The following is a 12,860-nucleotide window of genomic DNA, read 5'->3' as shown; positions in this document are numbered from 1 at the left end:
AATGATGGGCAAGGACAAAAGCCTTCACAGGTTGAAAATAGTGAATGAATTCTCTCTGAGCGCCAGTGGTAATCTGCAAAATGTTTCCCAAACAGTTCTGGAAACTATTTCTGCCACGAGATGAAACCAATTTAATTGTCATTTCTTCTGAATCTGATATAACTCTATGCAGCTTGGATTTGTTTTCTTGTTTGTTTGTTTGGTGGGTTCCTCCTTTATAGAAAGAAATCTTGCTGCTGTGAGCTCAAGTCAAGTAGTAAGTTTCAAATACAGTTCAATAAAGAAGACTAAGTCAATAATGAGAATGCTATGAGATTCTTTATGCAGCAGTGGTTGAAATTTTGGTTGGATATTTGATGCTTTCATTTAATTCAGAAAAGCATTTGAAGCAGTTAGGAAAGCACTGGATTGATTTTCAGTTTGAGAATCCCACATCCACAGAGCAACTCAAAAACAATTCAATAAAATTTTGCAAGCAAATTTTCTGCTCCACTAAGCAGATAAAATAGAGTTAGAAATGCATTCTGGACAAACGAGCGTTTTCTCCTGAGGGCCCAAGGCGTTCACACTGCAGGAAAAGGTGGACACAATCTGGAGTGCACTCACAGGGGGGATCCTGAATAGAAGAAGTGATTCTGAGGCAAGAGGAGGATGCAAAAAGTTAAAAGTGATTGTAAAAGAGAGACTAGAAAAGAAGTGATAGAGTGAGAGACATCCTTGATCAGAGATAAGAGATTCATAGAATAAGCAAACTAACTAACTATTGGGAACAGGTGAGAAGAAAAAATGAAATAATGGAAAAGAGAGTCCCCAAATAAGGAAGAAAAGAAATAAGAAGGCCAAATGATACAGAAAACTTTGGGCTAGGAAAAGAAGAAAGAAGTGTGAAAAGATGATAAAGATGTTTGAGGTCGGGGGTTTGGGAAAAGACAAGTCATGGCTTGTTTAAAAGGAGGAAAAGGAGTCAAACTTAGTATGTAATGGTTTCATTTAACATTTCCATGCGCGCATATAATGGACTCAGCCTCTGCAGCCCCACTTTTCCCTGTCTTACCCTCTCTCTGGCTCCCTTCCTCTCCCCTGATAGCCCCTTCTACTTTCCTGTCATGATTATTTTGCCTTCTCATCTCCACATGTGTGAGAAACATATGATACTTGTCTTTCTGAGCCTAGCTTATTTCATACCACGTAATCTTCACCTCCATGTTGATGATTTTTTAAAAGGTTGACAGCAAAAAAAAGCAACAGAATAAAACAAAAAAATTATCTGTAGATCACAGAGATTGGAATATTATGGTTAATTTATTACTGATAATTTTGAATGGGAAGTCTGATAAGAGTTTGAAGTAAGAACAAAGCAACTGATAATCACATTCATTGGCATGATAAACAAGTAATAAAACCCATTCCAAAAATCAGATCCTTGAACAAGATTAAACCTATTTTCAAGGAAGTCAATAAATATTACACCTTAAATTACTTATGATATTAAATAAACACACTCTATAAAAGAAGTTTGATACATACTATAATAATGCGGAGGTATAATACATATAACATATTGAATATATACATACATATATATTATGCTAAGAACATATCAAGTTTATCATGAAATACAGTAATTCTGGAATATAGTCTGAACATGTTCATAAAATTATGTTCATACATCTAATATACATCTTCAACTGGGACTCAGTGACCTAGAACATACTAGATTTAAACTAAGATCAGCTGTGGCCTACAAACTTTTAAATAATAAGTACAATTTACCATTTGCTATGGTTTAAGTGTCCTCTCCCAACCCATGATGACACTGAATTGCCACTGTGATGTATTCAGGAATGGGCTGACGAGGTAGTGAGCAGGCCACAAGGGCCCTGTCCTCATAAATGGACTTGCTCCATTATGGCTGGAGTCAGACCACTCATGAGCAGGTTTTTGAAGGATGGAATTTGTTTCCCACTTTATTTTCCTTCTACACTATCTTACCCTTCAGCTGTCTGCCTGGGATGATGCAGTGTGAAGGCCTTGACAGATGTTGGTGCCAAACTCCTGCACTTCCTGGCTTCCAGCAGCATAAGCCAAATAACTTTTGTTGCTTATAAATTACTCAGACTTAGATATTCTGTTGTAGCAACACCAAAGCAACAAAGACATTGTTAATGCGCAATGTCGTTAGTCTTGACAAAACAATACCAAGACTCTGATACATAAAAACATATCATAGAACCAAGGACATTGAAAAATCTCTTAGAATGTTCCATATAAGATGAGATTTCTGAAATACTTGTTAATAATATTTTAGTTATAAGAATTTACCTGGGAAGAAGTATATGTTTTGATTTGGCAATTCTCATCAAAAGTACTACAGATTATTTGGTTTTAGAACCCTCATTACTTCTAGTATTTTAGAAGAAAAAAAAAATAAATCTTTGTGATTCACAAGTGTCCTTTGGAAAATCATGAATAAGTTTTCAGTAGTAAATAAAGCCAGCTGTAATGTAAAATATGTCCCAAATATTTTACTTTATATTTCTATAACCAATGGTTTAATTTTATCATTTAAAAAGATTTTCATTCTGATTTTTTGAATTCTTCATGCTTTATTATATTGGAAGATGGATAAAGCATATAATCAAGTTCAAACTAAGATTTTTAAGAATGATCATTAGTTTAAGTATCTCTGAGATCACTTTTCTATTGATTTATCTTGTGGGTATTTTTTTGTTTTTGTTTTTTGTTTTTTTGTGGTGGAACTGGGGATTGAACTCAAGCCCTGGTGCTTGCCAAGCAAGCATTTATTCTACTGAGCTAACTCCCCGGCCCACCTTATGGGTGTTATCTCTCACTCAACTCCACCACAGAACTCCCTAAGGTAACAATGACAATCGCTATATATCCTGACATAGGGTGTCCTAGTGACTCCAAGTATGTGTTTGTTATACTCAATGGAAACACCATGCATGTTTCATGGGTGAGGTCATGGGCCCTGAGCATTGTGCAGTGTGAAGGACAGTTCTACAAAGTCTGTCTTACTCAGAATGCCAGATCTATTTTGGAGAACATCTATGTGCTGTTGAGAAGAATGTGTATTCTGATGTTGCAGTGTGGAACACTCTGCAGAGAGCTACTGAGTCCATTTGTTCAAAAATTAGTATCAGTTCTGATACTTCTTTGTTGATCTTTTGTCTAGTTGATCTGTCTGTTTGTTACAGTGGGGTATTGAAGTCCCCCATTTCAATTGTGTTAGTGCTTACTTGATTTTTCATGTCCATTTAAATTTATCAAGTTGTGTGAATTGATATTTGTTGCATGTATATTTATGATTGTTATGTCTTCCTCTTCTATTGCTCCATTTACGAGGTTGTAGTGACCTTTGTCTCTCTTGATCAGTCTTGGCTTGAAATCTACTTTGTCTGCAAATAAAATAGTAGTCTTACATTTCTCTGTAGGAGGCTGGCTCCTTGTTCTCTAAAGAAAATCTTTTTCAACCCTACCAAAACCTAATTCTATAAACAGTAAGTCCCTAACTCATAAAAAAGTTTTCTTCTGAAAAACTGTCCATAAGTCAGATTTGTTCATAAGCCACTAAAGTGAATCTTCTATAGCAGTACATCTGTAAAATATTGCAACTTGAATGTTCGTAAGTTGGACACTGACTATAGCCGCCACAGCTACACCCCAATTTGTGTATCTTCTATGGATCAGTAGAACAGAACAGAAGATGCATAAACAAACCAGGACACACTCAGCCACCTGATCTTTGACAGAGACCAAAAACATATGCTGGAGGAAAGACAGACACTGCAGCAAATGATGCTAGGAAAACTGATTGTGCACATGCAGCAGATTGAGGCTAGACCTATGTCTCTCACCATACACCTGCCCAAAAATCAAAATGGTCCATGGTTCTAGATACTATAGCAGAAATACTTAACCTGCTGAAAGATACAAACAGGTAAAACTTTTGAAGTCACAAGTGTAGGCAAGGATGTCCCAAATGCGCAAAATTAAAGGCAAGAATCAACAAACAGGGCTATAGCAAATTAAAAAGCTACACAGCAAAGGAAACATTCATTCTGTTTGATAATTTCATTCTGTTTATTGATACAGTTTAGATATACATAATGATAACATTCATCATAGGGAATTTGTACCTTTATGTGATTTATCTTCCTTTCTTTTTTTTCCCTTTCTGCTCCCCTCCCTTCAACACCTCTTCCCTTCCTTAATTACGAAAGCTTTGTTTTTATTTTTTCCTGCCCCTTTCTTCCTTTCCCCTTCCCCCACCAACATTCCCTTCCCCATTTGAATATTTTCTTCCTATTTTCCAATATCTAGTACACATTTTGCTTCTTATTTATATTTTCAATTTCTCGAAACAGAGATATGGTGTGTTATTTAAACATGTGTCCTATCGCTTCTTGGCCTTTTGGCTAAGATCAAGTGTTAAACATGTGTCCAATTCATTTCAGTTAAGAGTGTGTTCTCAAGAGCTATCCATCTAGCTAGAAATATCTCAAGCTTATTTTTCTTTACAGCAGAGTAGGACTCAATTATACAAGAAAAGAAATCCCACACCTTCTCCATCCATTCATCAGCTGATGAGCATTTGGGCTATTTCCAAGCTGTAGTGATTACAAACTATGCCACTATTAACTTGAGTATTCATCTATCACTGTGGTGTGATACTTTTAACTCTTTTGGGAAGATGTTGAAGAGAATAGCTGGGTCAACTGGAACCTGTAGTGTTTGGTTTTTGAAGAATCTCCATACTACTTTCTACAGTAGTTACACCAGTCAACATTCTTAATAGTGGAGAAGGGCTTCTTTCCTCCTCCAGGCTTGGAAGCATTTGTTATTGGTTGATTTTTTGATCCTAGCCATTCTGCCTGGGGTGATATGGAATGTCAGTGTTGGTTTTATTTTTCCAAAATTTTATTGATAAACAGCAATGAGACAGTTTCAAATCAAATCGGAAGTACAGTTTCAACAAATAACACACTGCATATATTCTTCTTAGTGGTTAATTGCTGTACAAGATGCGGACTTGAGATCCTATTTACAAACACCATTAGAACAAATCATTCTATTCATTAAGAGAATGCAACTATATATCTATCACAACCACTTTGAATACACAGATACAAAATGGACATTCATCTGTATACCCTATTTTTTCTAAGTTCTGTTATTGAATATTATAGGTATGTAAACTCAGCAAAATATTCTAAAAGAGTCCAGTAGACCATAATAGCCATGGGCCTTCTGTTTAACTGGCAATGTCAGAAATTATTGACCTGACAGAACCGGGGATTGAACTCAGGCTCTTGCGCTTGCCAGACAAGCACTTACTCTACTGAGTCATCTCCCCAGCCCTAGCATCTTTAAATGACCAGTGATTTTTAACATTTTTTAATATTATTTATTTGCTCTTTCTACTTCTTCATCTGAGGAGAGTGTATTCATTTCAGATGCCAATTTTTGGATTGGGTCTTTAATTTTGGGGTCTGCATTTTTGAGTCATTTATATTAGTACTCTGAGAAACAGCTGGCAACACTTTTTCCCATCCTGTGGGGTGTCTCTTCACACTATTATGGTTTATTTTGCTGTTCAGAAGCTTTTTAATAGATTAGTTACCAGTTCCTGATTCTTTCTGATATTTCCAGTGCTATCAGGGTTTTCTGAATTTTTCTATTTTAATATTTAGATCATTGATTCATTTTGATTTTAGTTTAGTGCATAGTGAAAGATATGGTTCTTCACCATGTGGAAGCCATGATATATTAAAGAGGCAATCTTCCTGTTAAAGTGTTTGATCACTTATTCAACAATAGTTCAGCATGTTTAGAGTTGTTTCTGCATCTTCTCATCTGTTCTCTCAATCTTTCAGGTCTTTTTTCTAGTATAACTTCAAATTGGAGATTGTGATGTCGCCTGTCTTGTATTTGTTGTCCAGAATTGCTTTTGCTATCCTAGGTTTCTTCTGATTCCATATAAAATTTGGGATTATTTTCTCTAATTCTGTGAGATACGCTATTTTGCGATTGCACTAAATCTGTATAACAATTTTGGGAATATGATTATTTACACTATACTGGTTCTTCCTACTCAGGAACAAGGGATATCTTTCCATTTTCTAATATTCTCTTTAATGTTGTTTTTCAGGATTCTATAGTTGTTTATGTAAAAGTCTTAGCTCCTTCATTAGACTGATTCCTATGTATTTTGGTTTTTTGGATGCAACTGTGAAAGGGAAGCTATTGCTTTTTAAGTGTTGACTTTGTATCCAGCTACACTACTGAATTTGATTATAAAATCTAAAAATCTTTTGGTGGAGTTTTTAGGGTCTTCTATATAGAGTAGCATGTCATACACAAATAATAATTCAACTTCTTCCATTCCTATCCTTATTCCTTTTATGTCTTTTTCTTGTTAACTGTTCTTCCTAATGTTTCCAGCTATACTGAATAAGAGTGGTGATAGGGGCCATCTTTATCTTGTTCAAGATTTTAGAGGAAAAGGTTCCAGTTTTTATATATTAGTATGATGTTGGCTATTGGCTTGTCATAGATGACTTTTATCACATTAAAATAAAGACCATCTTTTCCAATTTTCAGTAAGGCTTTTTATCATGAATGGGCATTAGACTTTGTCAGACACTTTTTCTGCATCTTTTCCAGTGATCATATGGATTTGTCCTTGGCTCTGCTAATATGACATATTACATTTATTAATTTATGTGTGGTTTTAATTTTAATCTTTGATCCAGTGTTAGAACTAGGTCCAAAAATACAGAGAAGAACTTGGCAAGAGTGAAACACACTGCACTGAATGCTAGCACTGCCATTCAGTGTTGAAAATTTTAACAAACAAAATGCTACAAGATGCAGTGAAACAAACAAAGGCTTAAATGAAATGCTCTTTTTGTTGTTTTCTTACATAACATAGAATGTAATCACATCAGTTTAAAACAGAGAGATTTGACATAGCATCTCTGTGATATCAGAAGATGACAAAGAAAGATGAACCCTTTGAATGATAAGCAAAAGCAATAAGCAGTTAATCACGGAAGCAAGTCCATAAACTTTGAGCACAGCTTTTCACATTTTCAAAAGTCCTCAGAGCAAAAGCATATATAATTATGTTCAATAATCAATGTTTTATGGCTGCAAATTTTTAACATATTCTCAACCTTGTGCAAATATGACCATTATCTAATTCCAGAAAGTTTTCTCACCTCAAAAAAGAAACATCTGTTCCATTACCAGTTCCTTAACAGCTGCAGATTTACTCACTTTCTATGTTTTTAACTATTTGGGGCATTTCATGTAGTTAGAATCTCAACACATGTGGCTTTTGTGTCTCGATTCTTCCACTTGGCATTTCTTTACAAGGTTCAACTATGTTGGAGCAAGTATCAGTACTTTGTGGCCAAATAATATTCAATAGTATGGATACATCACATTTCATTTATTCATCCATTGACAGATACTTGAGTTCTTAAATAATGCCACTATGAAGATTTGTGGAAAACTTTTGATGTGAACATATATTTTGAATATTCTTGATAGAAACTAGTCATGCAGTTTCTGCATCCTATGGTAATGCTGCATTGAAGTTTTAAAGAAATACAAAACTGTTTTATACAGAAGCTGTAGTATTTCAGATTCATACCAGCAATGTTTGATTCAGATATACACACGTTCTTGTCAACACTAGTTATTGTGACTTATAACCATTTTTTGTGTGAAATGGTATCATGTTATGTTGTTTTATTGTATCCCCAATGACTAATTTTAGTGAGTATTTATTCATTTATTTATTGGCCATTTGTGTACAGTTTTTGGAGAAATGTCTAGTCAGATTATCTGCTTATTTTTAATTATTATTTTATTATTAAGTTTACTAAATACTTTAGGAACTATCTTCAAGCTGACTTACTAAAACATAGTATTCCTATCAAAATATTTTCAGAATAATAATTTAGTTGAGTTGCATATACATTTCAATTTTCATAATCAACCACTTGTATAAGTTTGGGAAGTATATGCCTAAATAAAATTTAATTTATTTTCATATTATTTTTAAAATTGATAAATTAGAGAGAACATTGATTTTGTACTATACCAAAAGTTTTGAACTATTTTTACTTATAAGATTCATCTTAATTATGTGAACCTTGACTCTTAAAATATTTCTAAGCTGATTTTCTGGAGGACTACTTTTTAAAAATCAGCACTTTGAAAATATTGATTCAAAGTTTCTATTTTTCTGGTATCTTAGGGATACTCAATGTACATATATTAATCTTTATAAACCAACAGGAACAGAGTCTTTTAATTAGTCTCTTAAAATAATTTTTATAGTATCTTCAAGAGAGAGAAAAATATTATACATTCATTCAATGAAAGATAAAGCTCCTTACTGATTATGAACATATAGCTTACAAATCAATATATATCTTACATCTTCAATTCTATCATTTTAGTCAGAGGTAAAGAGTAATACAGAATCACCAAAACTCACCACTGCAGATATTAAAGAACTGTTCTCCTTATTTATAGAATGATACTCTGAAATAATTTGAATCTCAAATTGGCAAATAAACAAAGAAGACAAATAACCAGAATGTCTATATTCTATCATTCAGGAAAGCACATATCTCCATAAACCACAAACCCATTTAGAGAAATTACCAAATTATCAGATCAAAAACCAAATTCACAATCATTATTACCATAAGTGATGTGCAGTGTTTTGACCAACACTATTAAAAAGATCAGATGAATTAAAGTGAAGAGTTTAATTGAGCAAAGAAAAATTTGCAAACCAAATAGCCCTCAGAACCACAAAGTCAGAGAGCTCTGTTCTACAATATGCAAAGGCAAAAAGAATTTATGGGCAGAAAATTCAAGTGTGTACAGAAGCACCTTGGTATTTGGCTCATATGAAATGCAATGTATACACACCTATAATATTCAAATAACGGAACTTAACAAAAAAAGGGGATACAGATGAATGCACATTTTGTATCTGTGTATTCAAAGTGGTTAGGATAGATATATGGTTACATTCTCTTAATGAATAAAGTGATTTGTTATAATGGTGTTTGTGAATAGGATATCATGTCCGCATCTTGTACAGCAATTAACCACTATGAAGAATGTATGAAATGTGTTAATTATTGAAACTGTCCTACCAATTTGATTTGAAACTATCTCATTGCTATTTGTTTATCAATAAAATTATGGGAAAAAAAGAAAAGAAACACAATGTAGTCATCTGCACACCTGATTGCCTGAAAGTCAACCTCCGTGATTGACCTGGAGTGAGCTTTTTGTTACAAAAGTACACTCTTGGGCTTTCAGTTAGTCCAGCCACTAACTTACATTTCAGTTTATTATGTAAGGATCCAAAATACAAGGACATGTTTAGGCCAAATTAAACAATAAAAAAACAGATAACAAAAACAAAAGATGAACTACTGAAGAGGAAATTTTTAATAAAAGAACAGAAACCCAGTAAAGTTCTATGGCCATTTCAGTCTACTTTAGCAAACCAAGAGAAGACTTGTCTGATGGAATGGAGCCTATGATGGGCTTCATTTCTAGGGATGAAATGTACTCCACCCTGTCAGAGCTGGGAGGCATCTCAGTGGGACCTCCAAATGGTTAGAAGATAATTTCTAAAAATAAAGCCTTTCATACAAATGTAAAACCAATGGGTATAAATTGTCCAATTTAGCTATTAATTAAATTATGTACACAGGAAATATATTACTACTAGTTCAAAGAAGAAATCAAAGAACCACAAATTTATGTGGATGAAAGAGACAGTAATTTTAAAAATAAAAGCAAAATTGGTATTTTTTTAATACTCAGAGGGAAGATCATTCCCCCTACCAGGTATAAGTTATTCAGATGAGTACAACAAACAAAAATATTAAAAGGAGAAAATTACTCTATAATTAATTTCTTAGATTTATAATATTTTGAAATAGACTACTCAAATGCAACACTATATATCCCTACAGAGTCAAACAGTCTTGGTAACCTGTAGTAATTCATTTTAAAAGGTCTAGTAATTATTTTTGCTTATTTCAAACTCCTAAATTTCTCCTTACAAGATTAAGTACAGTGTTTAGAAAGACTAGTGTTTAATAACAGTAAAAATTGGAAAGTTTTTTTAGAATCATTTAGCTTTTGGTGGCAAATCAAATCCTCACATTATTTATGGTGCTGTCTCATATGATTTTCATTTATTTGACCCTGTAAGTAACATAATTAAAGTTCTTCCTATCAGCATTTTTTATGCTAACTTCTGAGTCTATGCTTTCTACAAAATATACTCTTCTTCTGATTGCTACTTTTGGAGGGGTGAAAAAGAACCCGTATTTGTTTTGACTATGTGGTTATATTCAATACAACTGTGATCTCCAATTCCTAAAATTCTACTGCTTAAATGTAAACACATTCCTTTAGCTATTAGTTTTATTTGTTCTTCCCTAAAAGTTAGTAAATTTTAAAGAAATTTGTATTTGGGGGATTTTTTCAACTCCACTAATTTAATTCTTCCTTATGATACATTGGAGCCAATCTCACAGTCTCTAGAATAAATTGTTTATTTCACTTTCTGAAAGACAAAAAAATCTACCACCTCGTTCATTTCTATATGCTTTTTCTCTGTTCTTTCTGCACCAAGAGAACATATTGCTCTCTCTACCTTTCTCACTGTCCAACCTGTCCATCCTGACATGAATTCCATCCTTCCTGATTCCATCCTGTCCATCCTGCCTGATTCACAATAGCTGTCTTCTTCTTTAAAAAAAAATATTTGATACAGGGTCTCACTATGCAGTTCAGACTCCTATTGATCCTCCTGTTTCAGCCTCCCCATCAGTGGGATTACAGGAGTGTACCACCTTGCCTGGTTTTGGAGGCCAGCACTGAAGAAACAAACACAAGGGAAGAAAAAGACCCAGAACATCTACTGAACACTGAAAGAGATAAAAACTAAAAGGTTTTCAAGAGACTAGCATGCCAACCTGAGGAGCCTGAACATTGCTCTCTAGCCTGTCCCAATGTGATGAAGGAGAATATGCTATGAGCAGGACGCCTTTGTCCATTGTTCCTCTCTATGCCGGGGCTGCTTCTTCTCCCACTCCTCAGCACCCCCTTCTCTTGGTATGGTTGGCTTCTACTCATACTTGGATTAATAGTCTACTTCCTTAGGACTACCCAAATATATGGTCCCCAACTGGCTCTTTAACTTTCTGCCACAGGGTTTCATTTGTTTCTGTAGAGTTCATTGAACTACCTGGTACAACAATGTAAATTCTTTCATCTGCCCAGCACTTCTGCCAGCACCAAAATTTACAGAATTAGAGACAACTTTCATAATGATATTGATCAAGAAGAGGTCCAGACACAGGTGAACACTGACTTTTTAAGCAGACAAGAGAGAGAAGGAGGGAGAGAGAAAAGGAGGGAGGATTGAAATCCAGACCCTGTGAAAGAGAAGAGCAGGAGAAAAGTGTTCTAGATACCATGGGAAAGGAGTGTTTCAGACAAGAAGTGAACAGCCTCAGAAGCTGTCCAATATGAAGAGGGTTGAGAATAGAGTGTCACCACCAATCTTTGAAAGAAAGTTTCAGCCAGGTGGTAAAAAAGGAAAGCAAATTGTCAGGAATCAAGAGTCTGCTTTGGCCAGGTGTGCTGGCACATGCTTTAATCCCAGCACTTGGCATGCTGAGGTCAGACTATCCCAAGTTCAAGACTTTCTTGGAATTCATAGTAAGACCCTGCCTTAATAAAACAAAACATGTGCTTTGGAGTTCCTGCAAAACAAAAATCAAAGATGAGAAATGGCTTGTATTTAAGAATAGTGTTGGTGAGGAGAAAAAGACCAGAGGCACAGAAGGCAGTAAGGACAGATAATATGTTGAAGAACATGCTTGGGAAGAAATCCTCAGTGATGGATTACCTGGGAAACTTCAGAACATTCCTCACAGAACTGCCAAGACATAGAAGGCAGGAACCCAACTTCACATTTGTTATTCCCTTAGGTTTGAATCATTGTAGAAAGCCATAAAAGAGACCTGATAATTGCAATATCTATGCCAGTAAGACACTGAGGAGTGAACATAAGACCAACTGCAGTGCAAGGGTTGCCTGAACTACAAACCCCCAACCGCACCCACCTCACTCTTCCACATAGTTTAATAATTCACTCCATGTCAGTGCCTTGAAAATGAAACTTTTATCTTTGAATCCATCTATAAACTACAGGGCTCTAACATCTAGGAAAAAGGGTTCCCAGATGTTAGGGTTCTAATATCTAGGAATAAGGATTTATAAAATCTTCCCCCATCACATTGTTGAATTTCTGATCTGGAAAGAACAGTAAAAATTATCTAATATAAAAAATGGACCCACAATAATTTCTGACATTGCCAGTTAAACAGAAGACCCAATGCTATTATGGGCTACTGGACTCTTTTAGGATATTTTGCTGAGTTTACACACCTATAGTATTCAATGATGGAACTTAGAAAAAATGGGGTATACCGATGAATGTCCATTTTGTATCTGTGTATTCAGAGTGGTTGGGATAGATATATAGTTGCATTCTCTTAATGAATAGAATGATTTGTTCTAATGGTGTTTGTAAATAGGATCACAAGTCCACTTCTTGTACAGCAATTAACCACTAAGAAGAATATATGCAGTGTATTATTTGTTGAAACTGTACTTCCGATTTGATTTGAAACTGTCTCATTGCTATCTGTGTATCAATAAAACTTTGAAAAAAAAAATGGACCCAAATCAAGGATGGCATCTTCCTCTAACTGTAG

This window comes from Octodon degus, unplaced genomic scaffold (genome assembly GCF_000260255.1).
Source record: "Octodon degus isolate 3935 unplaced genomic scaffold, OctDeg1.0 scaffold00091, whole genome shotgun sequence".
NCBI classification, from domain to species: Eukaryota; Metazoa; Chordata; class Mammalia; order Rodentia; family Octodontidae; genus Octodon; species Octodon degus.
The sequence above is the reverse complement of the archived record's forward strand: the minus strand, read 5'-3'. Positions refer to the sequence as shown.